General features: G+C 40.4%; 1 protein-coding gene across 1 annotated transcript in view; it reads left to right on the top strand.

Annotated features, from left to right (window-relative positions):
* Positions 1 to 26,727, top strand: part of KIAA2026 (KIAA2026 ortholog) — a 961,657-nt gene that overhangs the window by 420,393 nt on the left and 514,537 nt on the right. The gene's annotated exons all lie outside the window — the stretch shown is intronic.

Below are 26,727 nucleotides of genomic sequence, written 5' to 3'. Positions count from 1 at the left end.
AACAAGGGTATTAACAATATAAGCAATTTTATTTATGTACTCTACTAATAGATAGGCATGTTTTAGGAGGTTGTTTTTTAGACATTTTTAGGCATTTTTATAGTCATTTGTACAGTCACTTTTATAATTATTTCTATAGTCATTTCAAAGCCATTTTTAATAATTTAGTGAGTATTCTAGTTTTATGTATTTATTTAAGTATGTATTTATTCAATGTATTTTATATAATTTAAACATTTTTATGTATATAGGTAGTTTTAATATTGGTAATTAATATATTTGTATGAATAATTTAATGAATTTCAATAAGCAGTATTTATTTACATATTGTCAAGCATACAATGTAATATATTAATGTAATACAACAACAATATATTAGTATATTAATATATTGAAGCATGAAACAAATTACACAAGTAACATAAATTAGTATATAAACTTGTGTTGCATTAATAGGATTTTTAATATCATGAATTTTATTGTTATCAAGATATTAACAGTTGTGGAATATATACCTGGTCTCTTTGATGGGAATAGGCACTTGCACTTTCTAAATAGGAAGATTGTGGTCTGTTTTCTTCATTTTTTGAAAAACCTACGAAATATGTGTCTTTTTTAAAACTATGAAATATGTGTTTTTTATTTATGCATACACATATATATACAATACATTTTAATGTTGTAGTAATTTAGGGTGGTTGTATAAAACGACCATTCAACCTGTGACTTTAAAAAGTTAATAGGCAATTGGTCCAAAGGGCTTTTATTTGTTGATTCAAAAAGGAGAATCTATAAAAGAGCTTTTAATGTGGAAAACGTTATTCTGATGAAGTCTCCCGTGGTAGGAGACGAAAGCGCTTAATGGACTTTTTGTGAAGTATTGGATTTGAGTCTTGTTCTTGTTTTGTTTAATTATTCACAATAAATTTTCGTTTATTTCCTTGGTCGTACTGTTTCCTTGAGAATTGGGACAACCTTTATGGTGCCGGATTACGTGTTTTTGAAGTCTTTCTTCTGTGTGCTGTTTGGATTCCATTAAAAATATTACCAGTGACAAAGTGCCCCTGGCTTAGTTAAACCCTGGTAGTGGATATTCACTCCACTAAAATAACAAAATAGCCAGCTTTAGGTACTTGCAATACCCATGGATGCAAAGGGGGCTCCCTTAATCGTCCTTGACTGTGTGAGGGCCCCACAAAAGCTGTTGCAGGTTTGGGAAAAATTAGGAGAAAAATATTAATTTCCTGATTATGCTGTTTAACCTGAATAGGTCTGTGATATGACTCCCTTAGGATAAGGCTGATATTGAGCAAGGTAAACACAGAGATCAGCAGCCCAGTGACTGATTTTAGTGCAAACCTTGGACTTTAAGAAAAGCTTCTGCTTCTGATTTTCAGGGATGGTTTTCTCTTTCAAGGAGTTTTATAAACACTGGCAGAATACCAGATAATATAACTTTAAACTTCTTTGCAGAAGAATTCAGCACAATACCAATAATAGCAGCATAAAGGCTCAAAATCATGAACAAGTTTTACATATTACTCCAAATCAATTAAAATGTAATAGCATAACATCTTATGCATCAACATACATTTTTTTGGACAATAAGTATAACATTCTGATGTCTGGATATATTGACTGTCTGTAATAATGAAAGATTTACAAGCAAATCAAACTTTTTACAAGACTGCAAAATTATGAGAAAAAAATAGGAAGGTCTGTGAAATCAGCAACAATGACAGCTTTGTATTACTCCTCACTGAGGTAAAAGTGACTTACCCCTGCTGCTGTTTGACAATTGCTAAATGGCAGACACTGATCATGTATGCCAGTACCAGTGCTGCACAATGTATTGCCATTTGCTGAAATAAGTACAAAACTAGTATTGCTTTGGCATGTGTGTGTGTGTGTGTGTGTGTGTGTGTGTGTGTGTGTGTGTGTGTATGTATAAAACACATCTGTGATTTTTATCTGTGCACACACCAAAAATGTCACAACACATTATTCCTCTGTGTATCTGTAAAAAAATTTAGCTAACAAGTAATTATATTTCAAAAGTAATGCATAAAATACATCACAGAACATTGACACTTAAATCTTCTGAGAGTCTGAGGAGCACCATCCCCAGACTGTATAACTGAATACTGGGGCTCCCTTAATTATCCTTGACTGTGTGGCGGTCCCACAAAAGCTGTTGCTGGTTGGGGAAAAATGAGGAGGAATAATGTATTTATTTTGTGATTATGCTCTTTAACTTGAAAAGGGCTATGATATGACCCTGTTAGGATAAAGCTGATAATGGCCTCTGCTCTCATCTACAACCATTTAGCCTGCTCTGATGTGTGTGTACAGAAAGCTGCTGTAAGTTATGTGAAGGGGCGATGTGCGGTTATTACTTTTTTGCATCACAGTCAAATCTTAGAGCTGTGCACATGAGGTTATTATAGCTTGTGTTTGGGCTGAGGACAGTGTGGTCATCGTTTCTTTCACTTTTCTCACAGACGTCAGTGATGTACAAAGAAGCTTACTATAGCTTATGCAGGAGCAGTGTACTGTCCAGGAGCAACAAAGAATATTACATTACTATAATCATTATTTTTTTCACTTTCCTCACAAACACGCATCAGACACAGGTGGTTGCCTTTGAGGGTTAGGAGTGAGGACTTAAGGAGGCATGCTTTGTATATGTATGTCAGCAGTCACTTGAAATACATCACTGTAGCAGTTTGAACCTCTGCTTTCATCCCAGACTAATACCAGAGGGATGCATAGGTAGTCTTTTTTGGAGGGAGTTAGGAAGACAGGCAGTTCCCAGATAGGACCTGTGTCTCCAGACAACAACTGGCTTATTAGTTTATTGTGATATATTATTGTGTCATCTTTGAACATAAAGCTTTGGGTACAACTTATGTATTCCTTGAAAGAAAAAAAAATAAGACTGAATTTTTTTTTTTTTACTCATGTTTTTTGTTTACATCACCATTGGATTAAAAGTCTGAGAAACTGTTCTAAAATATATCCCAAAACATTTATAACCCTATGGCTTCTTGTGCCCTGGTATATTTGAGTTATTTCCTAAATGGTTATTACTGTACTTACTTGGTCAGGAAAGGTGTGTTGAAAGGATGCAAGGAATACTAAAGCTGAACAGGAACATAATTTATTTCCTTAATCATAATTTTGTTTAAGCCATCATTGGATTACAAGTTTGTGTAAAAAGAAAAAAAAATTAAAATGCACTTCAGAGCATAATATAGAAAGTTACGGCTTCTTGAAAAGCTGAAGAGTAAGGGAAACTGTGAGAATAGGGAGCCCAAGGTAGGGGAAAACAGGGGAAGACTGCAGTGTGTGTGTGTGTGTGTGTGTGTGTGTGTGTGTGTGTGTGTGTGTGTGTGTGTAGGGCGCCATTTCACCTAACTCCAGACCTGCAGTTGCTGCAATGTATCATTGTTGCAACTAAATGCCAGTAACTGTAAATGTCCCTTTGTGATATGGGCCAACATAGTGTGGTAAATAAGCCTGTTGTAATGTAAGAGCATTGTAGCTACAGGGCAGTCTGTGCTTACTACTCCTAAAAGTTTGCAGCATGAACTAAAACGTTGCTTGGGAGCAGTGGCAGTGACAGGGTGATATGTACACTGGAAGTCACCAGGGGGCCCCCAACTTGACATCTGCTGGGGGCCCCCCAAAATGCTAAGACCGCCCCTGATAGCTGAAAAGCTCAGGCTTTCCCTATATGCTATGTCCTCTAATTCTGTTATTTTTCGAAACAGCTCTTCTGAGCAGTCTCGTATTCAGCCAGCCTTTTGATTTCGACCTCTGATTTTTACAACTTTATCACCTCATCCGAATATTTGTTTAAAGCTTCTTCCATGTTTTCCAGCCTTTTGTTGCTTTTATTGATGTACTCCATCAGTGTTTTATTTTATCCAGGTATGTGTGCAGTTGTCTTGTATCTTCCTGTAGGTTACTGGAATTCATGTCTGGAGGTTGCATTGTTTTTCCTGGGATTTAGGCAGTATGCTTAATAGCCAGTTAGTGAAATTTACCCATAAATACAAGTGTACTGGCTTTCTGTGCTGAGTTTCTGTTTACACACTGGGAGAGCTAGAATTAGGCTGTTAGTCAGTGTGCAGCCATCTTGGAAGTCCAAAGTCTGTAAACCCTCAAAGGTACATTTTTCACAACTAGGTGAATAGCAGATGAGGAATTGCTTACAGTGTACTTCTGGATTCATGATATATTCAAAGCATTTGGGTACTCTGCACTAGAATGAATGCAAATTCAGGTGATAAAATATGCCATCCTACCACAAGTCATTCCTGAATGTGGGCATTAAACAGTAGAGATCCATAGAGCATATGTGCCACCCAGGTTATCATCAGACTTGAGTCTGTGTTACAGAAACATGTTGTAGTTATGCACCAAGTCGTAGATAATAATGAGCTCTTTGCAAACTCATCTGGGTTGGGACCTAGGTTGTAAGGTCCATCTGCCAATAGGGATGTATTGGTGGTGACCAGAGACAACTTTTCCACACTGCATGAATATCATGGATGACCTAATCCTGTGGCAGTTCCATGAAGTCATCAACAGCAGGCTACCCTCTGCTGAGGGACCTATTGGCCCAGACAACCACAGTAGCTTGTCCCTGTGTATCCTCATGAGGCAAATGATGAAAACTTGTCAGAGAAAATGGGTCTAGCCAGTTGGGTCAAGTGAAGATCTCTGTCATATCATATAAATTATGTTGTAATTAGAAAATCAAAAATTAATCTGTGAACTGTGTATGGCAAAAAATTAAAAAAGGGGAGAATTGCAGTAAACTATCCCACTGGTCTGCAAAACTGCATCCACTGAAAAATAACAGTATAAACAAAATAGTAGGTAACAGGAGAAATAAACAGGATTATTGAATGCAAAGGCTTAAACAGGCTGGTTAACGTTAGCCAGACCATGTGGAAAATTTGTAATAAGTGGAGAAAAATACAACTTTCCACCAGAGGATTACTGGAGTAATAAACTAAATAATGCAGGCAGAGAGAATAGAATAGAGTAGAATTTTCCTTTCACTAATTGTGCTATTTAAGATGTGCAGCCTGGATTATAAAAATCTGCAGCTTGGTTTATAAAAGTCATGCAGTCTGCTTCTTATAAACATTGTTGTATGTTAAGAATTAATTTTGAAATTTTGCAAAGCACCAGTAAATGGAATCCTTGGACTCTTTTTGGGAGGAGCTGTGTCAACGGACTGTTCTGTTTAAAGGCTTTCCAATAGGTAATTGCAGGTCACCACTCTTCTGGAACCTGGAAGATTCAGAGACATTTCCCAGAATTCAAGGTACAGGTACTGGACAGCTTTCAGATGATGTACAAAGGGAGTACATTCATAGACAAATGTACGTGCTAAAAAGCTCATTGCTTTGAGTTTTCTGCAACCATTATTTGGTCTTAAAAAGTGTGTGATATTTAGGAAACAGTAAATCTTCAGCCAGTAGAAGTATAGGTATTGTTCAACTGATATATAGCCTTTCTTTGTTCCACGTGTCTGCTAAAAGCCTTTATTTTTATGTTCATTAAACAAACCTGTACCTAATTGTGTATTTTATGTAATTATTCTTGGGTATAATGTCCAGTTTTATTTGTTTCAAGTAAATACATTTTTATTGAATTCCAAAAGCTTGTTGATGGTAATTTGATAATGTCTACAAGAGGAAGACTTGCTAAGTTAACCTCTGCCTTCCAGTTTTAAGGAGTAATTATTTTAGCACTAAATACTAAACTATTATTCATATTTGTCTTATGTTTGGGGTGTGCTAGAGTAGTCTAGCTAGTGGCAGTGTTACCAAAGTCGAAAAGGAGAACCTGTACTAAAAAAGTATCATTAGCCTCTTGTGTTTAGATGCAAAGTTGTCTTTTCACTGTAGTGAAAGTAAGGTGAATAAAATCCTAAAATTCCAGTAGTTATTCCAGTGGTTAATGGCAGTGCAGTTTCATCTTGCCTCTGCAGCGTGTGATCTCCTCACTAAAATGTGCACTATTTTTTATTAGTCCCACCTTGAAAGAGGCAACAGTGTGACAGTCCTCTGTACCTTGTTATGATACCTACAGTGATAGAGAGCCATTTATATTAGTTCTGCCAGCCTTTGTGAACTGGTTTATGGTGTCTATCAGCTGTTTTATGTTTAATGTTGTAACTGTTCTTGTAACAAAGTATCTGATGTTGTCCTTTTCATTCATTCCTCAACTGATGGCTCCAGATCTGAGACTTTGATCCGGTCCAGACGCTTCTACCAAGTCATCAGATCCTAGAACACTTGAAATCCTCCCTTTATGCATAATGCACTGCCAAACTAATGTACCTCAGATCTTGTTTGCCGCCATCAGCTTCAGTTGTAGATCCCACTGCTTTCAAGTGTATTGGAGCTATTATAGCCTGTTTGTCATGAGTTGGCATTTAGTTTTTAACTTCTACATTTTCTTATACTCCTACCTCCCACTCATACTCTTTTGAGCTGATTTCAACTGATTTTTTGCTCCCTTTGTTGCTACTGTTTTCGGTACCCTCTTAAAGTACCATCTTTGGTACTTCTCCTGCTTTACTTTTTTGAGTATTTGTATCTACTATTGTTGGTAGTTTTCCTATTTTTTTTCTTTGCCATTTTGCTGCCAAAAAAAGAGGAAATCTTTTCTACTGTTAGGCTTTGTGTTTTTCTCTTCTAGCTACTGTTTCATTGTTGATTGTTGTATATCATGGCTGGCAAGCCTACGGGGTTCAAAAAGTGCTTTGTCTGTGAGCATAGGCTTCCCAACTCAGATATCCACAGGGAATGCTTGCACTGCCTAGGACCCGCGCATTTAGAAGCAGATTGCTCAATTTGCTCTCGTTTTAATTCCAGAGCTTTAACTGATTGGAGAAATAATTTACTTTTCAGAGGCTTTTTTCCTCAGTTGCTGGAGCTCAAACCCCCCCAAAAGTCTGACAAAGGAAAGTCAGAGTCAATTTCTAAGGAAAAGGAGTCCCGTTAGAGGTCTCCTGTCCATTCTTCCACATCAGTTCCTTCATCGCAGCCTCCTTCAGAAGTGCATAAGAAGTCAGATTCGTCTGTCTTGGATCCGACCATTTTGAAACCTAGATCTCCTCTGATCCATACCCCTCCACTCCTGTCAGATCAAGTTTTGTCATGGCTCCCTTCTTTCCTAGAGGGATCTCCATAAAGGCACTCCAGACCTCGCTAGGATGATGAGGAAGTTTCTCTGAGTGCAGATTCAGATAGGAGTTCTTCCAGCTCTCATTCCCACTGGATACATGAGCCATCCCTTTTCCACATCGTCCTAGATATCTTCTCCTCTGATCTGACCCAACCCACTGTTTAGGAGCCCTCGGATCTAAGATCTGTGGAGGTATCTTCATCAGATCCAAAGATGTTCTGTTCTTTGACTCTGATGGTTTCCCTGAACTGACAGGCTCTGAGCCTTTTGTAGCCAGAACAGTCTTGGAGCCAAATTGTCGGTGTTGGGTGGAGGGGGGGGGGGTTAGAGTTGATTCCAAAACTTTCAGGGCCATCTCTTTCCCTTGAGACTTTGGCACTGGATAGCTCAAATCTGACTCCCTCCTCGGGTGGATTGCTGGTGGGGTTGCAGGAGCTAGTGGTTCAAGAAGTCCCAGCTCCTATGACTTTGACTTCTGTGTCCCCTAGGTATTATGCCTTTGAAGTTGTGGAAAGGGCTTTCTCCTTGTCTAGACAAGGGACATCCCTGCCTCCTTCAGATCAGACAACCCTGCCTCATCTGGTTCTTTGTTCTGAGCCTCGTCCATCCTTTCCACTGGGACAGCCAGCCTGAACTAGTCTCCAACGAGTCATGAGGGCATTGTCATCTGTTCTGATACTTCCCTAGAGCACCCCATTGAGGAAGTTCCTGGGAAGAGAGCGTGTAGAGGGGGTACTTAGATTCCTCCCAGGAATCATTCACTAGGGACACTGATTTTTATGAGAGGGAGTGGTCCCCATGATCACCACCTAAAGATGTCTCCTTTGGAGACATCCAGGAGCTCCTGAAACAAAAAGGTGGTTGACTCTCTGACACCTCTTCTCATGAGGAATCCATTTTCCTAGACCCTTTTGGGTCTGGCCTGTGTAATTATTGGGTGACCCACCCCCCTGGCTGATGAGCTAATGGACCTTTTTTCTCATTGGGCATGGAAAGAGCTGGAGACTGTAGACCTAATACCGAAAAGACCAGACAAGATTTTGGCTCCCACTAAGGACCAGGTACACTGGACCAAGGGTGTCCCAGTCAGTGCCATGGTTGTGGCTGCCGCCACTAAGAAGAAACTGACAGAACAGAGTTCAGGGCTTTGGACAGATTTGGGAAGTGGGTGTACGCTTCATCAACCGTTGCCATAAGGTTGCTAAATTATCTGTCATGTTTTACAAGGTTATAAAGAGATTTGACCAAAGATCCAAGAATTAAAAATAGAATCTCCTTGCAACTGGGCCACCCTGCAGTCAATTTCAAATGTGTCCATGAGGTTGATCTCCCACGCAGCAGACAGTACCTCTCGGATGGTGGCTTCAGGCATAGCCATGAGGAGACATGCCTGGATGCGATTATGTGATTTTGTGGAGCCCTTTATTTCTTTGTTCATTAATGCGCCTTTTAATGGATCTTCCTTGTTCAGCCCCAAGGTAAAGACACACTATCCAGATGTGAACAAGAGGTAAAGGCTCTGTCTGCCATAGGTGTATGTGTTTTTCAACCCCTCAAGGACTTTCTCAAGGAATCAGCAAGGTAGTTTAGAAAATCTCCAGGTCCTTTTCAAGATTCACATGGGAGGCAGCAGGAAGAATTCGAATGGAAGACAATTTCCTCACAGCAGAGGTAGCCTGCAGAACCAGGGCTTCAGGGATTCTTTCCCAAATAAGTCCTATTAGTGTTCCTGAAAGGATCCATGACTGTTTCCCTCTGGAGGCAGTCAGGACAATTGTCTCTGCACCGGAAAGCATGGCTATCTACTACAAAAGATTCCTGGATGCAGAGAATCATATTTGGAGGTTATACCTTTTTCTCTAACCCCTCTCATAAATATGAAGTAAATTCTCTATGTTCCAACCAGTCAAAGGGAAGCATCACCTCTAGAAATTTAAAAAAAAAAAAAAAAACACTAGAAAAAGTCATCCAAGCAGTTACCCCAGACCAGAGAGGATCCACAACTTACTCAGGATTTTTACTACCAAAAAAGACAGTTGACTTGAGACCAGTTCTGGATCTCAGCAAATTGAATCAGTTCATTCAGTATTCAAAGTTTTGGATGGTCATGGTTCAGTCCATTTTCCCTATGCTGCAAAAGGAAGATTGGATGTTCACGATAGGTCTTCAGGATGTATACTGCCACATCAAAATGAACAGGTGCTCCAGAAGATAATTGTACTTCTGCGTGGGAGCCTGTCATTACCAGTTTAGAGCACTGGCATTTGGTCTCACCACAGCCCCCAGAATGTTCACCAAACGCATGGCACTTTTAGCAGCTCACTTGAGACTGCTGGGATCTAGATGACTGGCTCCTAACTGCCCCAAACAGGCATCAACTTCTACAAGCAAGGGACTGCTTGCTCCAGCTGTGTGTTCATCTGGGAATCAGTGTCAATTACAATATATCTCAGCTCATACCTACTCGGAGCCTGAGAGCCTGGAGTTCATAGGTGCTCGTCTGGACACAGGCAGTCAGCCTCTCATTCCTCTACTTAAATACACACTGAGGTCCCAAGTCAATAAAGTGATTCAAAGATGTTCATCGTGTTACCCTGCTGTAGTCATCACACTTGGGTTATCCTGCCATCAGACGGTCCCGCAGTCGGCCTGAGTTCCAAAGTCTTGGTCCAGCGTCGGTTGCTGTTGCTTCTTCACTGATGTCAGTGCGCCAGGGGTATATAAGAGGCATCTGATGCCATTTTCTTCAGTCTTTCTTGCCGCGCGGTGCCCGAAGCAGAAGCAGTTCGCAAGTGTTGGTCGGCCGACACCGGAGATTTTCGAATCGAATTTCAGTCCGAAGTCTTCAATAAAGCTAAGTTACCCCGTTGGGGAACCTTTTCTTGCCTCAGTCCGATGTCAGAAAAAGTTAACAATTGCATTTTTTGTGGGAAGCAAATACCTCATAAGGACTTCCATTTTTATTGTATTCTTTGCCTAGGCCCAGACCACGACGTCACAGGTTGTCGGTTTTGTGCTAGGTTTAATAAACGAACTATCAAATGCTGTTTTGACTTCGCACGACATTACTTTGGTAGGAAATTTAATTATATCCTGCTGTTGGAGCAGCCGTCGACTGGCATGCATAAAAAACGCAAGGATAAGGACAGGCAGCCTAGGAACAAGCCAGATTCCGAGGCCTCTGCTGGGCCTGTCGCTGGTTCTCCGGTTTTCAGTGAGGCGCCTACGCAGCCCCTGACCACCGCAGAATTGGAACCCCAGACAGCTGCGGATTCTCAAGCGGAGTGTACTAGGCCATCGCAGCCTTCTTCATTAGGCCCTTCCGACACCGGAGCAGAAGGTGTCTTCAGACCGACTACACTCACCATTAAATCTTATGCTAAGCTTAAAACTCCATTAAAACCAAAAAAGACTGTACATCAGTCTACAGTTCAAGGCCCCATGCCTAAGAAACAGATACTTAAGATGGCTGAAGATTTGATTACCCTAATCAGGGATTCCCATCCCCCTCCAGATAAGACTAAGACAAGAGGAGGATTATGCTTCCTCTGACCAGGTTTCAATTTCCTCAGATTCTTCTGAGGAACAGGATTACACTTTTCCACCTTATGAAGACTCTGATGCTGAAGACTCTATTCCCTCAGCATCTCCCCCTGAAGACTACTCCTTTGGGGAAACTTTACATACCATGAGGGAACATTACCACTGGGAAGGCCAGGACTACTCTGATTCTAAGAAAAGGCTCCGAGAATTCCTTTTACTACCCCAGCACAGACCACTTGCTATCCCTCCAGTTTTAGACATTGTGGATGATGTTTACTTGGAGTCTAGTCTAAATCCAGACTCTCTACCTCCTGCTCCAGCCAAACCAGACAGGTACTACAGAGTACCTGACTCACACAAATTCCTTTATAAAAGCCCTGTGGCTGACCCAGAAACAATTTCCAAGGGTCCCAAAGGGGCTAAAGCTTCTATGGCTAAAAATCCTGTCCCATCTGAAAGGGATTCCAGAGCCCTAGATAGATGGGGAAGAAGATATACACCTCAGCTACTCTGGCTATGAGAGCATTAAATTGTCAGTGTCACATGCTGAAATATCAGCAATTCCTAATGTCTCAATTAAAACAAAAAATGAGCACACATTCTAAACAGTCTGAATTCAAGGAAATGCAGGATCTGTTGCATGCAGTTGAACAGGTGGGCAGACATACTTTACAATGTGGATTTGATTCATTGGAAGCTTCCTGTAGAGCAGCTGTTACTGGCTCTGTTATACGTAGACATGCTTGGTTAAAAGAACAAACCCTACCTGATCATGTTAAAGCAAAATTATTGGATGCACCTTTACAGCAGGATGTATTATTTGATGTCAAAGCAGAACAGGTTTTAAAGACAATGGAGGATAAGGCAAAGTCTATGCAGACGGTCAAGGATTTTTTACAGGTACAACCCCTCGTTTCAGCAGAAATTGACCAACAAAAAACTGGTCCTTTCCAGCTTCGGACAGATCACAGAGGGGCAAATACAGACACTCAAGGGGCAGAGGTCAGTCACAAGGCCCTTACAAACCTCGCCAATGGGGTACTGCTACCCAGAAAGGAGGAGAAGACAGGCCCCAAGCTAGCAGAAGACAAACACAATGACTCAAAATCTCTCTTGGCAGCTCCCTTGGGAGGAAATTTAGCACTTTTTGCAGACTACTGACACATCATTACAAAAGACAAATGGGTCCTAAACATTGTCTCACAAGGATACAGATTCCACTTTCATACCTTGCCAAGGATAAAAGGAATGCCAAACCTGCCACCAAATCAATGGGCAGAGGCACAAAAACAAATTACAGCTCTCATGGACATGAGAGCCATTCAACAGGTACCTACACAGGAGCAAGGACAAGGATTTTACTCAAGACTCTTTCTAGTCCCAAGAAAAGACAAAGCATGGAGACCCATTCTTGATCTTTCAATTCTGAACACCTATCTACAAGTACCAAAATTCAAGATGCTAACACTACAGCAGCTTCTTCCCATGCTGGGCAAGAATGCTTGGCTAGTAACGTTGGACCTCAAGGAGGCATACCTGCATGTCCCTATCAGACAAAATTGCAGAAGATACCTCTGCTTCATTGCAGGTTCAACCCATTATCAATTCTCTGCACTGCCCTTTGGCTTATCTACTGCGCCCAGGGTCTTCACAAAATGCCTGGGGCACCAGTAATTGCATACTGCAGACAAAGAGGAATTCAAATATACCCATACCTGGACGACTGCCTTATTCAAGCAGAAAGCAAGGACATTCTTTTAAAGCATCTGGCATTTGTCAAACACCTTCTAAGTTGCCTAAGGCACACAGTAAACGGAAATAAGTCAAAACTAGTGCCCTCACAAAACATAATATTCCTGGGTGCCAGCTTGAATACAATGGCCCAGATGGCTTATCTCACGCCAGACAAGCAACAACAGCTGACTCAATACTTCAAAATAATGGCAACAAAGACCCAACTCCCTGCAAGAAAAATTCTGCAGGCCTTGGGATTCATGGCATCTTGCATACTACTAATACCATTTGTAAAACTGCATATGAGGAAATTACAATGGTACCGGAAAAGCGTGTGGACTCAGCACAGCCACAGCTTGGAAACAATGATACCACTCATTCCCTGCCTTCAACAGGGGTTTCTATGGTGGGCACAGGCATGTCACCTCAACAAGGGTCAGCCTTTCACCTTACCCACAGCCAGGCAAACTATGACAACAGATGCATCAGACTATGCCTGGGGAGCACACATGGCAGGACAGTGCATTCAGGGCAAATGGACTACAGATCAAAGGCATCTGCATATCAATCAAAAAGAAATGCTAACAGTACAGAATGCCCTAACAGCTTTCAAGGACCTCTTACACCCAGGACAACTAATAATAAAGACGGACAATACCACAGTAATGTGGTACATAAACAAGCAAGGGGGCACACATTCCTACCCTCTATGCAGGCAAGCAATGACCTTGTGGAACACAGCACTGTCTTACCAAGTTCAATTACAAGCACAATTCCTGCCAGGAAAGAAAAACACATTGGCAGACGACCTAAGCAGAAACATCATGGATCCTCATGAGTGGAAACTAGATCCACAAGTATTTGCAATGATAACTCAAAAATGGGGACGCCCAGACATTGATCTGTTTGCCAACCCCAAAAACTACCAACTTCAAAAATTTTGCACAAGGACATTCCATTCACAAGCTTGGAAAGTGGACGCCCTCTCATTCAGGTGGAAAACATTAACAGTGTATGCCTTTCCTCAACTACCTCTTCTAGCAAAGGTACTGCTGAAAGTTAGATTAGAGAGGCCACAAATGATACTCATTGCACCAGACTAGCCACGCCAGCACTGGTATCCAATTCTAAGGAACATGGCCCACGGCCCACCATGGATTTTACCACAAATTCCTCACATGCTCACCCAGCGAGACAGTCAGATTCTGCACAGCCAGCTCAAGACTTTAAACCTGTCTGCATGGCAAATTACCTAAACAACCAGCCAACACCTCTATCCAAAGCTGTTGTGGATGTCATTCTGGAGGCCAGGAGGCCCAGCACCAGGAAAACCTATTCAGACAAATGGAAAAGATTTTGTGCCTGGAACCAGGCTAAATGCCAAAATCCCCTTGATCCAAACATTCCTCAGATACTACAATATTTAACTGAGATGTTGCACAAAGGACTTTCCTTTTCATCTATTAAGATCCACGCCTCAGCAGTTTCAGCTCATTACAACACGGATCCTCCTCTATTTTCACATCCACTCCTAAGACAGTACCTCAGAGGTGCTAAGAACATAAGACCGACCAGGAGAGCACCAACACCTACTTGGGATCTCAACTTTGTTCTGGAAAAGCTTACACTGCCGCCCTTTGAACCAGCTTTTTCAGCTGATTTAAAATTTATTTAATGGAAAACTGCCCTGCTACTAGAAATAACTTCATCTAGAAGAGTTTCAGAGCTACAGGCACTAATGGCAGTGGAGCCTTTCCTCATTTTTCATCAAGACATAGTCTCTCTACGAACTAACCCTTCCTTTATGCCAAAGGTGGCATCCAGTGTGGCCTTAAACCAAACCATTCATTTGCCCACCTTTTTCACAAATCCCCAGAACAAAGGAAAAAGACTCCTGCACTATTTGGACATTCACATGCAATTAAGTTACTACTTGGATAAAACTATGGCTTTCAGAAAATCTGATCAGCTCTTTGTAGCCTATGCTGCAGGATCACAAGGAAAAGCTATCTCAAAACAGACCATTTCAAAATGGATAGGACATTGCATATGTTTCTGCTACACGCATCATGGGAAACTGGTACCTGCTAACATTAGGTCCCACTCCACCAGGGCTACAGCTACATCAGCAGCCTTTCTCAGGGGGGTGCCAACCAAGGATATTCTGGAAGCTGCAACTTGGAGTTCAGTGCACACCTTCACCAAACACGATCACTTACCTCTATATTCTAAGACTAGAGCTGGTTTTGCCACTGCAGTTTTGCAGGGCCTACTAGCTTCTTCTAACCCTGTTTAACTCCACCACCCATCCTTAGCTTTGGGATTCAACCCAAGTGTGATGACTGCAGCAGGGTAACACGATGAACATAGTGCAGTTTTGTGCCTACCATAAATGTAGATGTTCGAGTGTTCACCCTGCTGCAGTCCAGGTTACCCTCCCTCCATCCCCTCTGAACTAGCTGGACTTATCTATACCATTCTATCCTATACAACCTCTGTAGTGTATTTGCTTGTGCCTGAAGGTATTGTTTTATTTTTATATGTATTTTTTTATATAGCTATATTTATATATTGCCTACCTATTGGGGGCACCTGACATCTGGGGCAAGAAAAACTGAAGAAAATGGCTTTGGATGCCTCTTATATACCCCTGGCGCACTGACATCAGGGAAGAAGCGACAGCAACCGACGCCGGACCAAAACTTTGGAACTCAGGCCGACTGCGGTACTGCCTGACGGAAGGATAACCCAAGTGTGATGACTGCAGCAGGGTGAACACTCAAACATCTACATTTATGGTAGGTACAAAACTGTACTTTCTTCTCTTCCAGTCCAATTAGTCTTACAAGCCCTGGGATCCGTGGCAGCAACTATCACCCTCGCTCCCCTGGTCAGGTTCCACATGCGAACACTTCAGTGGACACTTTCATTCCAGTGGTCAATTCTTCAACACCTGTTAACTGCTCCAGTCAGGATTACCCAAGCATGCAAAAAAATATCTTCTTTGGTGGATTCATTCAAACCAGCTCTTTGAAGGCCATCCATTTGTTCTTCCCATGCCCATGACCATGGTGACTGTGGATGCCTCCCAGTTGGGTTGGGGAGCACTGCTTGCGAAGGACAGTCCAAGGTACTTGGTCCCCTGAAGAGGCCAAGATGCATATCAGTGTCCTGGAGATGAGAGCAGTCCTCCTAGCATTGCAGGCCTTTCAAGATGTTCTGCCATTCGGAACTGTTGGCATTCAGATGGACAATATGTCAGTGGTTGGTACATCAACAAACAGGGAAGAACCAGATCTTACCCACTTTGCTGAGAAGTAATAAGAGTGTGGCAATGGGTGATTTCTTCCAGTCACTTTTTAATAGCAAGGCACTTCCAAAGGAAATCCAGCATGATTGCGGACAAACTAAGCAGGTCCATTCTGATGCCTCACAAGTGGTCTTTCAGTGTCAAACTGGCAAAGAGGACTTTCTGTCAGTGGGGCCAGCCATGCTGTGATCTATTTGCCTGTCCCCTCAACCACAAATGTAGCAGGTCCTTTGCCCTGACCCCCCCCCCCAATTGGGGAGTCACAGATAGATGCTCTTGTCCACAATTGGCCATCCGGTCTTCTTTATACTTACCCACTCTTACTTCTCATATCCATATTCCTACGGAACGCATTCTGGTCGAAGAGAACAGTTGTCCTCATTCTATCCTTCTGGTCTTGTCAGATCTGGTTCCCTTGCCTCTGGCCTCACCTTCCACATCCACCCTGGATACTGGATTGCCACTCCAAACATCCTGTCTCACCCAACAGGTATGATTCATCTGAACTTAACGGGCCTCAAACAGACCGCATGGTTTCTCCAATTCCATTGATTGCTCATCAGTCTGGGCTGTCCTCTCCGGTGCATCATATCTTGTTATCTTCTTAAAAAGCTTCTGCAAGGAAGGTTTGCAAATGTAAATGGAAGAGGTTTGTTTTCTGGGCCCTTAGCAAGGATCTGGATCCTTTTTCAGCACCTGTGCCATCCATCCTTGAACTTTTAGTTTCAGTTTTCAATGAAGGTGCAGGTTTTACTACTGTTAAACTGCAGCTTGCTTCTTCTAAACTATGTAAAGCCTTTCTTAAGGGAGCCTTTTTACTTAGACCCCCATTAAAGGAGCCTTCTCCTCCTTGGGATTTAACTGTCATGCTTCAGGCCTTTACACAAGCTCCCTTTGAACCTTCAGCCAAAGTAGAGCTATTTTTTTTGTCTTTAAAAAACATTTTTTGTTTCTATTACATCATTGAGATGAATATCTGAGCTCCAGGCTATATCTTCTAAACCTCCTTACCTAGTTTTTCAGAAAGACAAAGTGTCTTCGTGAACAAATCCTATAATTCTTGCTTAAGCTAGCGTCTTGAGTCCAACATAAATCAGGTCATTATTCTACCAGTTTCTTTCCTAATTTTTCAAATAAGGGGAAGAGTACTTGCTCCATCTTTTGTTTGTGCATAGACAACTTTGCTTTTGTCTTTACAGAACTAAAGGCTTCAGAAAGTATTGTTTCCTTTTCTCCTTACAGATCGGACCAGTATACATAGTCATTAGCCAAATGGTTAACTGAATGCATTTCCTTTTTTTATGGTAAAAAAAAAGTTTTGTCATGGCCCAACCCTCCAAGGCCCATTCCACAAGGTCTATGGCAGTTCCTTCAGCCTTTTGGTCAAGTGCTCCCTTAGATGACATTTGTGCAGCTGCAACTTGGACGAATTTTCACAAATTTATTGCTTATTATACATTAGGTTTAATTTCCAGGAACAGAGCCTTTGACCCTGCATTACTCCAGATTATCCTTCCATGAGGGCCTCCCAAGGTTACAGTAGCTGGGAACTCTGGCCCATCAGTTGAGGAATGAATGAAAAGGACAACATCAGAAAAATAAGATATGTACTCGCCCTATTGTTCCATCTGTGTTGTCCATTTAATTCTTCCTGAACTTCCTACCCACCTGCCCCTATCCTTTGCATCTGGAAAGATCTAAGACCTACACCAGAACCTCTGTTCCTTGTTTGAGCTTGGGCTCTGTATGTCCTAGGGGCAGTAAACTTGATCTACGATATGTTAGATTAACGGGGCATTGTGGGTAAAGGGAGGACCTAGAGAGCTCTAGGATCCGATGATCTGGTTGAAGCGGCTGAGCTCTAACCTGAACCCATCAGTTGAGGAAGCATGAAAATAGACAGCATTGATGGAACGTTCTAGTGAGTACATAACTTTTTTTGGAATTGTTGCAGTTTGTTACAGCTGTTACTTAAAGTGAGCGTCTTGCTTTGTTTCGTTTCACAGGAATTATATTTTCTGTAGTAAGAATTGCCCATTCTAAGTTTGATTTGTGTTGCTGCTTCTGCTTTTCTGGTTCATACATATTTTATATCACGGGTCTATGTTAATAGTTGTGTACAGTACATGGGAATAAATGTTAACGTGAAATTCTCTGTGCCCATGCAAAATGAACTACCATGTTCATGCTTACTTTCATCATAAACATTAGAAAGTCGAATGTCTCATTTTTTAGAAGCTCCTGACAGTCGGTTGGTGCTTTGTTTTTTATTTGATTGATTTTGTGGTTTAAGTTAACCTAAACCATGTATGTTGCCTACCTAAGGACTTTCTGTGGCAGCTGTACTATTTAGCAGGGGACCAGCAATGAAAGTATCATCAGTAGACCTAAAAGGTGGTTTGCTTTGGTGCTATTTGTTAAAATGACCTTCTGAACATGAATCCTGCAATTAAGAAAATGTTAAAATGTCATCTTGTTGAGTACTCGACAAAGAAAATGCTGAAGCTGTCTAATATGTATTCTGACCAGAGTTCAACTTTTGCAGATTTTTTTAAGATGCTTTCCAGTAAACACTGACATGTATAAGTGAATGTTCTTAAAATTTTAGATTTCAGTCATGATATGTGTGAGTGTAGTGAAAGACTGTGGTACGATACAGATCAATTGCTGTTACTGGGCCTGGTATGTTAAAATGCACAAAAATGATGAAAACTCACTTCCAGAAGACACACAGGGTAAAACATGGTAGCTTAAATTTGCTGCAGTGTGATGCATCAGGGAAGTAGTAATCCAGAAACATATTGCAGAGCTGTGAGAATACTGTAACAACAAGAGAAATATAATGGTCTCATTCATTAGACATTTCTTGCTATTCCTCAGTTTTGCTCCTCTCTGATTAAGAGGCAGAAAAAGAGGAAGCACTTTGACTCTTGTCTTTCTGATTTGATGGAGATGATATTTATTCCTGTTCTTACCCCCCTCCCCATGACTTCAGGTATGGGAAAGTGCCAGAGATGATATGCCAGAAGAGGGAGCTATTCATTGTTTTTTTCCCCTGAGTGAATGCTTCAAAGCACCTTTTGCTCCACCAAGAAGTCTTAATGGGTGGATCCTCCTAGTTTAAGTATCACCAGAGTGGCCTGAGTTATTCTTGATACAATGGCTTCTTTTCTTGGGAAAGCTGATAGTCTTGCATTTTTTTAGTGAATAAACTTTTCTGTCGAGGACCCCCAAGCCATATATGTTGATCATTGCTGCAGTTCTTGGAAGGACGTTCACCACTCAAAGTTCTGTGCTCCATTCACCAGATGAGAGTCTCAGGCCACTGAATGTAGGCATTTTTATGCATCCTGCCCTTTGCATTGAGGCTGCTTTTTTAATGTACTATATGGTAGAGTTTTCTCATGATATGCTGCTGAGATATTCTCCAACTTAACTCAGCTGACCAAAGTCTTGCTGTTGACCACAGGCGCCTTGGTAATGTGATGCCTGTTATTTTTAATATGGCACTGTCCATTTCCATGCCTGGCTTTGCCACACTACCTACACTGGCTCCTTGGTGGTGATTTTTATAAATATTCCCTTTTGTGGTCCAGAAATCTTCAGCCCAGTGAACAAGACCACATAGTGAGCATGAATAAGCAAGGGAGTACATTGACAGTGGTGTGAGCTTTCTTCTTCATGCAGTGTACTTTCTCCAGGACCCAGATGAGTAAGCATCAGGTGTGGTTTCACCACAAATAAAGCAACAGAAGCCCTTTAAGGGACCATGTCCTCCAGATGTTCATCATATTGATCAGGGCTGCAGTAGCTTTAGCTTATATGTGTTATATCCTACACAGAATGTAAAGCTGACCATCTTACAGAGCTTCAAAGGCATCTTCCATACACCCAAGCCATTATTCAGCTGGAGCTGAGCTGAGCAAGAGTGGCTTGTGCACTAAACAATTCAGAGCTTTCCTGCCACAGAAGAGTGCTCATATTGTGGGCATTTAAGAATTGACTGTCTGCTAAAGCTTTTCATTGCTAGGCAGATATCCCCCTTTATGACAAAAGGTGAATTTTTTCCATGAAATTATAAATTTAAAACTCAGAAAAGTTTGTTTATTGACTGTTATGTGACTTTTGGTAATGTTTAAATAGGAGCATTTATTTTTAGTTTTGCAGAAAAACGTTAAAACAAATTTATAACTACTTTTTCCTTGGTATAAGTTGTGTTAGTTTGCTTTTGTTTGCTGGGGTAAGTGTTTAAAGTGTTTTTTATTGTGTTATTTAGTGTTCTTCCATCTGTCACAAAAAGAAGAAAATTAATAAACAGTCTTTGTCACCCCAGCAGGCTGTTAAAATGCCTCAGCGGCATATGGGTGACTGTACTGTGGCCATTTCTGTATTTTTCCCCTTGGCTTCTTCTGGTGTAGGCCCTTCAGTCACCATGAGGCTATCAGTGTACCCTTGGTGGCAAGAGAGAACTAGTCTTATGAATTCTAGGAGAAGGAGCAGGGAATTCATCTTCCTCCTGTTCTTCCAGCATTGGAGAATGTTATTATTACAGCCTGTAACTTGCCTGGCAAGCCATCCTCTTCCCCCAAAAAAGCAGCTAGATTGTACAGAGTTCCTTTGTCGTATGATTTTTATATACTAATTCCAGATCAGGCCATGTAGTCATTCGATTGGTGAACCTAGCTGCTGTTAAACATTGGGTTTAGTACCAACCTTTTTGTATGATTTGGGAAAAAAATGTATTCTTCTGCAACACTTTGTTTGAGTCTTTTGAAATCATGATGAATGTTATGGCATCTGTTTTCTCCTCTGAGAAGAAAACATCTGTGTGAAAATTGATTGCTTCCACCAGGTCAGAGAGATCAAGGGCTTTACACCATTTTTTTGCCAAAAATATCAGTGACTTCCAGCCCAATCGAGATCTAATGTTTCTCAACAACTTCTTTCCCAAGGATAACTTCCGTAAGTTCTCTGTATGTAGGGTCATAGGTATAAGTATATACTAGGCTAATAACCACCAGAGCTTTTATAAGCCTAGCTATTCAATCCAACCCAATTGAGTCCCTATATATCATGGGCATTTATTAGGAGGGGGTATGTTAGGAAGTTTCTGGAGGGTATGTAGTTGGGGCGTATATTAGTTCTGACATTATTGCCTGACTCTATCAGATATATGGAGGCCAGACCCAGAGTGCATTTCCAATTTCTTGTCCATTGATCAAGGTTGCATTTAAATTTAGTGATATACTCTTCTTCACATGGATGGGGTGCCTTTTCCAGAGCATGGGGATCCCCTGTGACACATCTGTCTTGCCAACTTGCCTTATTTATGTTGCAATCAAAATTCAGTCCTTGGATCTAGTGGTTCTAATGCTGTACATTTTCCAGATCTGTAAAAGGTCCATCAGACCTGGATCTGATGCCTTCTATGCCAGGCATTGAGTGCTTGCCAGTAACTTGTAGGAGACAAATAGAGATAGAGCTTTAAGGCAATCCATATAGGACAACGAGTTTATACCCTGGATTATCCTTTACCTTTCCAAAGGAGATCAGACATGTTGTGTATGTCATTCCTCAGAATGGGAGCCAGTGCCTTCCAGTTTCCATCTCCAATATGTTCACTAAGTCCTTGTCCATAGTAGCAGTCCATCTGCATTTGCAAGAACAGGAGTGGCAGTTGGTTGCTATCTGTGCTTATAAGCTCAGGCTCTTCTGCAAGGGAAACCATGACTTTTCTGTTGTTGTTCAAGACATTATATTAAATTTGCTCACATCTCAACTACAGTCAGTTCAGCAGCTTAATTGGTCACAAGTTGTTCATTTTGACCTGTGGGGCCACACTCGCAATGGATAAGATTCAAATGGTAATTTTCAAAATAGCCAGTCTGTCAACTTTTTTGTACTGCATTGCTGTCAAACCAAAAAGAAAAAACTCTGTGGATCAATAATTTAAAAACCCACTTGACCTGAAGAAAATTGGGTAATGCATGTGGATGTTAGCCCAAGGGTCAGTTAATGAATAGGAAACATAGGAAAATACAGCAACTGAAGAAAGATGGTTGTGAAAGACACCTTGTAGACAGACTGTGAAGCCTTAGTAATCCCATGAGTCCTGCAGAACTTGGTGAGATTGTGCTTTTCACACTCATAGCCCAACATCCAGGTGCTTCCAGATCCCATCCTGTCCTGTCTTCTGTGGAGCAGACAGGAGAACCATATTTTATGCTGCTGTATAAGTGCTTCCTGGAATTGTTTGGAATATATAGACCAGATGCAGGATCCCAGGTGCCCAAGTTGGATTTTTGCCTTCCAAAATTTCTGTTTCTGCCCCTGAATTGCATGAACCTGAGTGTGTCTGTTATATTGGTCATAAAATACAGAAATCTGATATTTTTGAAAAATTTATGTAGGAAGTTCCACACAAATGGGATAAGTCATCTTTGGCTAGTGATGTAGGCCAAAGTTGTGTTTGACTTGAAGTACGTGGTGACACGTACTGCCAGGCAGGACAATCCATATAAATCCTGTGCTATCTCAGACCTCTGTTTCAGGAGACTCAGCCACTCCAAATTCCTCTTGAGTAAAATGGTGAGGACTTTGCTTGTAGATTCTGATGCAAATGACAAGGAAACTGTTTGGACTTTCCTCTGAGAAACTTCAAACCCCGTGAAACACCGTTTTAAGTGGGGCACCAATATGGCTATAGAGTCCGAGAAAGATTTATTAGGTTTAGAGATTTATTAGGTGTAGAAATCCCCTCCCCCTTTTACTATACTTATAAGGATGTGTTTTTGCATTGGCATTGCTAGAACCGGGCTCCCAGCTTCCTGGGCCTAAGACAGGTGACAAGTTTACATTGATATTGTTCAATATGCTTATTAATGCCAGTATAGTGACCTTATGAACAAAGCAGTGGAGTCATTAGTAGTTGCTGGGGACCTAAGCTTCTAGATTCAATAAGCTCCCCATTAGTGACAGCAGAGATTTAGATAATTTTGAGAAAGTGTACACCTCTTTTTCCAAGGAGCTCTTATCAGGTGCATATAATTAAATATAGGGGTGAGATCTTCAAGCAGCTACAGGAACATTGATTCTGAGATCAAAGGTGAGGATCTGATAGAAAAGATGTGCAGACTGGCCCAACATGTAAAGTGGATAAGCATACTGTAAAATCCTTTTATAATGCAGTGTTTGCTTACAGTAGGTCAGTAGCTACTGTTAGGGTGATTAGAAGACCTGCTTTGCTAGGGTTACAGCCCATGAAAGGGGTCATTCTTAGACCGACTTTCTACTGTTTGGCCTTCCTTCACATAAGATTTAAAAAAAATGGAAGAAAAGGGCAAAGCTACTGAATCAGTGCAACAGTTTTCATCTGTGTATTGTAAAGTATAGCAGAAACTGTCAAACTAAGCAGTGCCCTTTCACATGAAGAAAACTAAAATGGATGGAGTTAGGCAAAGAAAGGTAGTAGCAAGGACAGAGGTGTGATTATCAAGGTGGTGGGGGGGAGCAAGTCCCCTTCCATACAGGGAGAAAATGGAAAGTATTGACTGTGGTCCCAACACAGTCCCCTTTTTTCTTCCTTCTTCTACCCTCCTCATGTTTTATGGGGCAAATTGTCACATTTCATGCAAAACTGGTTAAGCCTGACTGGCAACAGACAGGTAGGATAGGCTGCATCATTGGCTATGAAATAGAATTAAAGGGAGCTGTTCCTTTTAGAGGAATACCTCTGATTCCCTAGGACCAAACCCAGCTTGTACTGTAGTTCACATAACTTCTTGTAAGGCGTACATCTGTATGGCAAAGAAAAGGATTTTATTCCACGTTATTCCTGGTCTCTGAGAAGGATGAACCTAGGAAACCGATTTTTCATCTTTTGAGGATATACAAATTCTTAAGGCTAACCATGTTCAAGATGCTGACTCTTGAGTGGGTGGGGATTAGATTAATTTTGCATTAATGATTTTGGTTGTCGTTGATTTAACTGTATCGTCAAATTTTATTCTGTAGTGCTTTTTGAATGCTTTATTTTCCTTTTGGAGAAAATGTCTGTGTACATGTCCTTTCAGTGTAGGAAAGGTTTCTCTTCTCACTGTATGTAGTTTTATGAACAACTGAGGCGCTGATTTTTGTGTGTGTTGTATATAAGTAGTCAGTGTACATGCAAAGGTTTTTAATGGCCAGTGTTAAAAATATGAAACCAGGTACTGTAGGAAGCATCAGAAAAATGTTTAGCTTGAGGGATGAAGTTGGAGTTGAATAACTTGGAAAGTGGTTTAACTAAGCCAGTTAAGGACAAGAGAATGTTCACTTGTTTTAAAAAGAATTAAACACTGGATATGAGCTTTTCAAGAAAACAAAGAATATGATTTGTAGATGAAATTGTAATGGAAAATGGCAACAATCTCTTTGTTTTGAGGAGCCAGGAAAAGGGGGTGTATATCTCCATGCATTTTCCACATATACTTGATGATCTGCTAATAGATGTATATGGTTGTTACGTGGGGATGAAGAGCTATTTGAGTATATCTGTGATGACACTATATCATGTCTATAATCCGTGAAAAAAGATAAAAGGAAAAACTGTTGCAAAACAGTAAGATGCCAAACAGGAACAAAAGGATGAGCCACTCCACAGTAAAAAAAAATGCACCTATTCAGGCCAAATACAATAAAACCAATTCTGGACTTTATTGAAGAAAATAAAACAAATGATAAGCGCTTTCGTCCTGACCACTTCAGAACTTTATCAAATAATTAATTAATTTACACAAACCATTTATATAGTACAGAGGAAACTGGGTAAAACAATCATTAAAAGTTAATCAGTTATTTAAAATGACACACCCCTTAAAGAAAAGTCATGTAAAAACATGCTTTATATATGAAAACTGGTTAAAATGCATAAATAAATGTGGAAGATTCAAACTGTGTTTTAAAAAAATAAAACATTTGTATGATATAAAATCAAAAAAAGATACAAATGCACTTAGTAAACACATTATGGAAAATACTGGTCACTCTTCACTTCACTGTCATTGATAATATTAAAACCGAACCTCGAGGTGGTGCCTGGTCACTTTTGTTAGAAAGGAGAGAGGTTTACTGGCAACTGCGTCTCAGTGCATCAAGTTGGCCAGGCCTAAATGAACACATTTCCATTAGCTCTCTGTTGAAACTAAAAGCTTTAGAAAGATAAGTGTTTTGTTTTGTTTAATTTATATTTCTTCTGTACTATTAAATTATATATTTTATTATGTTTTTAAAATACAATTTGAATTTTCCACATTTATTTATGCATTTTAACCAGTTTTCATACATAAAGCATGGTTTTTACATGATTTTTCTTTAATGGTGTGTCATTTTAAATAACTTATTAACTTTTAATGATTGTTTTACCCAGTTTCCTCTGTACTATATAAATGGTTTGTGTAAATTAATTCATTATCTGATGAAGTTCTGAAGTGGTCAGGACGAAAGCACTTATTTGTTTTATTTTCTTCAATAAAGTCCAGAATTGGTTTTATTGTATTTGGCCTGAATAGGTGCATTTTTTACTGTGGAGTGGCTCATCCTTTTGTTCTTGTTTGGCATCTTCGTGTTTTGCATATCTATAATCCGCCTTGGTTGATACAAAGGGAGTTTTGTTTGCTGATGGAGTAGGATTGCATTCCAGGAGAGAATTCTAGTATGTATAGAGAACTAGAATGCATTGACTAGAGTGGTAGAAGTTAGAAATGGACCTAGAGTGTCATTTTTCCCCGGATGGGGAGGTATATAATATTCTGTTTAAGAAAAATGGGGCTTACCTCAATTGTAGACATTGTCTGGTGCAGTTTACATAGTGTTCCAGTAGGTATAGATCATGGTCCCAAGTAGATTAGATGTCTCTAATGTTTATTCAAGGAAGTTAAAATGCTTCCAATAGTGGCTTTAGATCATCCTTTATTTTTACTTATTTGTTTGTTTGCTTACTTTACTCATTAATTCTGATGCTTTTTTCTGTCCCTGTGTCTGATGACCATCAGCTAACTCTTCATCTGATGTTGTCAATTTTTGTTCTATTGTCAATTTTTGTTCTATCCTCAACTGTTGGGATAGGATCCAATCCTCAGATCTGACTCAGCTGTTACTAAAACGTGTAGCAACCAAAAAGCTCTAACATACCCCAGATCTTGTTTGCCACTTTGTGCGTAAAGATATGGTCAGCCTTGGCTCTTGAGTTTTCTTCAGATAAGTGTTTTCTTTTAAAATTTTCCTTTTTATCTGCCATAAATCTTATTAATATGTTACTTCCTTACCCTTCTTACATTTGGTGTAATTGTTTATCATTGTTGGTAATTTTTTCCTTGTTTCTTACTGTTTTTACATCCTAGTGTAGCCTTCTTTACCATTGTTGGTATTTTCTTTATCACGTTATCCTTCCAAAAAAAAAAAGAAGAGGATTTCATTCTTTTATTCTTTTTCTTTTATTCTACTTGCCGGTATGCCTGAAAAAGGACCTTCTAGTTTAAAAAATGTCAAAAATGGGGGTACATATTGTCCCTTTCAGATGCTCATATGTTTTGGGTATACTGCTTGGGCTCTCAATATCTCCAAGAGGATTGTGTAATTTGCAAAAACTTCAATCCTAGAGCAGTTGCTGATAGAAAAAATTAATTGATACTAAAGGGATTGGTTCCATCAACCTTCGGTGAAGCTATTTCTGGGGCTCAATCCCCCAAAACAAAAACTGAAAGTCCTTGTCTAAATCTCCTAGGCCTTCTACTTCCTTGACTCCATCTTTGGAGCCGCGGAGGAAAAAGTCAAAAACTGATCTCAAACCAGTTCAAATCCACTTCCCTTCAGATTCCACCAAGACGTCAACAGATCCAACTTCTTGAGATCTGACAAAAAAATCAACAGATCGTATTGGTTCGGATCTG

Source organism: Protopterus annectens, chromosome 3.part1 (genome assembly GCF_019279795.1).
Source record: "Protopterus annectens isolate FY-2018-M chromosome 3.part1, PAN1.0, whole genome shotgun sequence".
NCBI classification, from domain to species: domain Eukaryota; kingdom Metazoa; phylum Chordata; order Ceratodontiformes; family Protopteridae; genus Protopterus; species Protopterus annectens.
This window is presented reverse-complemented; position numbering and strand designations above follow the sequence as displayed.